The 5100-nt window shown below is 33.9% G+C and overlaps 1 long non-coding RNA gene across 1 annotated transcript; it reads left to right on the top strand.

Moving 5' to 3' along the window:
• The first annotated feature begins 2641 nt into the window (after positions 1 to 2641).
• On the top strand, positions 2642 to 4332 carry LOC123718995. The gene is made up of 2 exons (XR_006755085.1): positions 2642 to 3814; positions 4196 to 4332. It is a non-coding gene; the product is annotated as an uncharacterized LOC123718995 (long non-coding RNA).
• Positions 4333 to 5100: the final 768 nt, after the last annotated feature.

A 5100-nucleotide genomic window follows, 5' to 3' on the forward strand; every position in this document is an offset into this window, starting at 1 on the left:
TACTGATTTTTATGTCATTACTATATATCCTTATAATAAAATTTCCTTTTCAGTTAAAATACCATACTTTTGTTCACTGGCATTTGACTATGGTAGCTGTTTTGGGTATTATAATCGTTGGGCATGGGACACACTTTCTAAGTAAGTTAGTAGTAAGTAAGTAAGTAAGTAACATATTTTAAATTTTGTTGTTAGTAGAACATATTTTTGTTTAATCTTGTTATCAAACATTAATTGTCCCTTGAATAAATAAATCTGGTAAAAAGAATATTATATAACTCGGTAAGATTAATATAATTTAATATTAGTTTATATTTCTTGGATTAACACTGACATATTATTCTCTATATTAAAGTTAGCTATATATGTATAAACTCCTTTTTTTTACAAGAGTTCGCCATGCAATCAGTCTTCTGACGATGAGCACATGAGTTGTAGGTAGATTTGCGAGTGGAGATATTCCTCATTAGGAATATCTACCATAATAATGTTAGCTCAGTCAATGCTGCTGAACTCCAGGATTCTACGTCTTTTGAGTTGATTTATATACTCCAGTAGGGTGAGTTGAAAAGCTAGGTGGTTAGGATGATTTTCCAGCCTAGTCGCAAGACTAGGCTCAAGAGTAGAAGTACAAACTTCTGAGCGTATACTTTTGCTTCCCCCTCGACTGTAGGTACTCCCAGGTGTTTATGTAGTTCGGCGTTTCTTATGAACCAATTAAACTCTTTAACTGTGTGAATAAAATATGTCTCAAACAAGTTTTGAGACAAGTAGATCATGACACTATAAATTTGTTGCACCTCTTATGATGATATTTTTTAGAACCGCTAAACAAAACTATAAATGAAAATAGTCTATGAAGAAAGAACATATGGGAACCATTTAATAGTGATTATATTAGGGCCTTTCATATGTAATTGATTGATTTTGTATATTGACACTGGCCAAAAATCGCGTTATTTATGAGTACGAGTTCCACTGTAGCATTAATGATGTGTATGGCGGCGGTGTCACAAAAGAAAACAGTGCGTTTTTGGTTCCAATGTTTTCGTTCTGGAAATTTCCTGCAAAGTTGATAAAGAAGAATTGAAGACTATTGTGGAAGTGGATCCATCGCAAACTACGCCTGAGTTAGTTGCAGGTTTAAGTGATAAAACTTAACTTCCACTTGAAGCAAATTGGGAAGTTAAAAGCTTGAAAGGTGGGTACCTCGAGTTGAGTGAAGCAAATTGACAAACGCGTATCGACTGCTGCGTTACATTACTCAACCGGCATAATAATGAAGAGATTTTTAATCGAATTGTTACTTGTTATGAAAAGTGGATCCTGTGCAACAGTTGGTAGCGCTCATCGCAATAGCTGATAAGCCAGCCGTACGATCTAGCAAAAATTGACTGCGAAAAAGTTACTTATGAGAGTTTGGTGGACTAGTGCCGAGGTCATTCACTATAACCTTCTTAAATATGGCCAGACGGTTACGGTAGATGTCTAATGTCAGCAACTGCAAATAATGATAGAAAAGCTAGCTGCTAAACAACCAAGGCTGGACGATCGCTGTAAACCACTGCTTTACGGCAACGCTAGACCACACACTGCATAAGAGACTGCTACCAAATTAGAGGAGCTTCAATTGGAATGTCCAAGGTGTAAACCTTACTCCCCGGAATTTCTTGCAAGGTAAAAAATTGATGGGACAGTAGAAACTAGAAACCTCCTTCAAAGATTTTGTTATTTTCCGTCCGAATGTTTTTTTTAGTAAAGGGATTAATTAATGATCTACGGCATGGCAAAAGTGTTAAGATAGCAATGGTACATACTTTGATTAATTAAATATATTCTATTTAAAAAATTACCTTTCGTTTCTCCCATACAAAACGCCAATTTCATATGTAAGGATCTAATATTTATTTTTACAGAACCTGTAAACAGCACCTCTACTCAGGCTGTGGAGGGAATCAAAACAACTTTCACTCATATGGAGAATGTATTGGAACCTGCCTTAATCCTCCCAACAATACATTAAGTCGATCTCATGCCTTCACTACTTGTATACCAGCTATAAATATTCCCGAAGTGCAATAAATATATATATATATATAATATAGTATTATTTTTAGTATTTGAATATACTATAAATAACCCATCCTAGTATCTAGATTATCTATCAATGTATTGAAAGTTTAGCAAAATATGATATTTATGAAGATTTGTAAGGAATTTTCAGCATTAATACCTATATATTATGTACAGGACTTTCTCTCTGACTTTGATTGTTAAATAAACCACTTGCAAACGAACTATGCGTACACGATTCCTCGAGAAAAGTTCTGTTACAAATGTTTTTCTTTTAAATGAAGTAATGAAATATTATTAATATTTATACCTACATATTTATTCAAGTCTCAGCAAAAACAAAACATGGTCTATTCGAAATAGCCGCCTTTGGGGTTTATACAATCCTTTAATCTGTTTGGCCACGAATCTACGGATTTACACACTATTTCCAAGGGTATTTCGCCACTGCTTGCTCCTAAGATGTTTTAAAAGATCGCCGTGTAGCTTAGAGCAGGCCATGTCCCCTAAAACTGAGCATAATTTGAAGTCTGGGCTAGATGAGGGCCAGTCTTCAGCTCTTATAAAGTCCAGAACATTGGTTTAAGCCAGGCTTGGGTAGTTCTTGCCTTGTGAAGTTGCAGGTGCAGAATCCTGCTGGAAAGTTCACGGTATATTCTTAAAAAGTGTATTGCTGAGAGGTTTCAAAACTTGATCCAAGACTTTATATTGATTCACTTTGGCTGAAGTTTTCTCTCCTAATATATGATACACGCCCCACCAAACCACCACTGACGCAGGCCGATGACCACGTTGTACCTTTCCGACCACGTGAGCAGCTTCTTTAGAACTGTGAGCATACACATTATCATTTTGCTTATTGTAGTGTTCTTCGGCAGAAGGCGTTTTGATCGATCCGCTCTATTTAATTGAAAATATTAATTTAGGGCATATTTTCTATATGGACCATAAGCACCGACCTTCGTGTCTTGTTTTATAATACCCGACGTAGTGGGAATATTCATTTCTCGCGATAAGATTGTTTACTTCCTAATAGGGTTTCGACGAATTCTGGCTTCAACAGCATAACAGCCTTTGTAGTTCTAATAGAACGCGGCCGCCCTGATTTTTTCTCGTCTTCGACAGACGAACTGCTGTATATAATTCTAATCTAGTCCCTCTGTTCATAGTATAAATGGCTAATACCAAGCTTGGGAAGTGGAATATGACCGACGGCTCCATACCCACTTTGTGTAAGGCGATCACTGCAATCCTATTCTCTTTAACACATATCCATATTGTAATTTGAAAATTAATACGAAAAATTTGTGTGAAATGGCGCAAAAACGAAAGAAGTTTTTAAAATAAAATACGTGTTCCAAATTCAAAATAATTAAAAATTCATTTGTAACAGAGTAGTTATAAAAAATTCTAAATAAATACTATACGATAATAATTCCCTTAGTGGTTTTTTTAGTGTCTATGCCTTAAGTTAGTTCTTTTATTTTGTACAACCAAAGGAATGAGTTGCATTAGGTTAATGCTTTTTAGCGTTAATGCAAAATGCTTTTTTAAACTATTTCTTCGAATCGTAACTGTAAATTGTGGAGTAAATATCAATAAAAATTCGATTACATTGTGAAATAGCATTTTATTAACCAAGAAACAATAGAAGTAGTAATTCGCTTTACTGATTATATTCAATAACATGAAGTTAACCACATGTTGTTTTATTTTATTGGTAATAAATCTTGCGTATTGTGTAAGTATAGAATATTTCTACTTTATATATACCATGAATGTATTAGTAGATCACTAACTGTATATAAGAATTACATAATCAGTACGCTAAAAGCTTTTCAGCTGATTGATCTTAATCAAGTTTTCATTAACTAACAGGTGTATATTAGTGTGGTTTTTTACCGTAGGCCATAAAGAAACGAATTGAACCAATAGACGACAACGATATGAATAGGACTATATATTCTGTTGTGGACGCACTTAGACATTTTAATACGCTTTTTAAATATAACATCGATAAGTTTAAATATGATTTGAATGATCCAGCTAATAAGCAAATTGTTAAAATTTTAGTCTAGTTTGAACATAACACTATAACATTCGCAAATTATTTGCTTTCCAGTGTACTGTATGCAAAGCTAAGCCACCCCGCGAAGATTTGTGGAAATATGTTAAAGTACCTCTGCCAAAACGAAAGTTTATGTTTCGCTTAACAAACAGTACATCCCCATACTAAACCAAATAAAAACTACTTGATTATATAATTTTTTATATTGTTTCCTCGTCGGATCTATTTACATTGTACTATCTATGTAAACGTTAAAAACTCCCATGTAAATATATATTTTATAATATATAATCGTTGTGTGGTATAAAAACATATTTGAAATCACCACTAGCTCTAAGCAGGCGTTAAAACAGAAACGCTGCATAATTTTCTGCTTCAATCATGGAGCTAAAGAAATCTATAAACGCTTGAATAGAGATTCTTCCTATTTCTATGATGAATAACAATAATAATAATTCTAGTGAAACGATTATGGCGTGTCTAACATTTACTCTGTTTTAAGACATTTAAATAACTATATATATATATAGTTTGGCAATTTAAAGCGATTAAAAAAAAATCTGTCAGGAGTAACATCAGTGCAAATTGCCCTGAAAATACAGCCGTTGTTGCTCTTGCTAGCTGTAGGATGATTACATGGTTTGGATATAGAAAACTTTAACATACGCGTCTATAAATGCGTTGGGACTGCACTCTTATGAAATATAAATTGTTGTCAGGCGCAGTACAAGTCGCGTGATAATGAAATTGGTGCTGGTGAGAGCAAAACAACATTAGCAATACAAATACGACGTATCTTGTCTCAGCTGAATGCAAAGCACGATGAAATTAAATTTAAATCAATATTGAAGCAATTAAAAGATATTTATCAAACATCTACAACAGAAAGCTATAAATGTGGAAAACAGAATTAAACTTGTATTTAAATGTTGCATATGTACCGGCGGTGAGGGCGAGCG

This window comes from Pieris brassicae, chromosome Z, assembly GCF_905147105.1.
Source record: "Pieris brassicae chromosome Z, ilPieBrab1.1, whole genome shotgun sequence".
NCBI lineage: Eukaryota > Metazoa > Arthropoda > Insecta > Lepidoptera > Pieridae > Pieris > Pieris brassicae.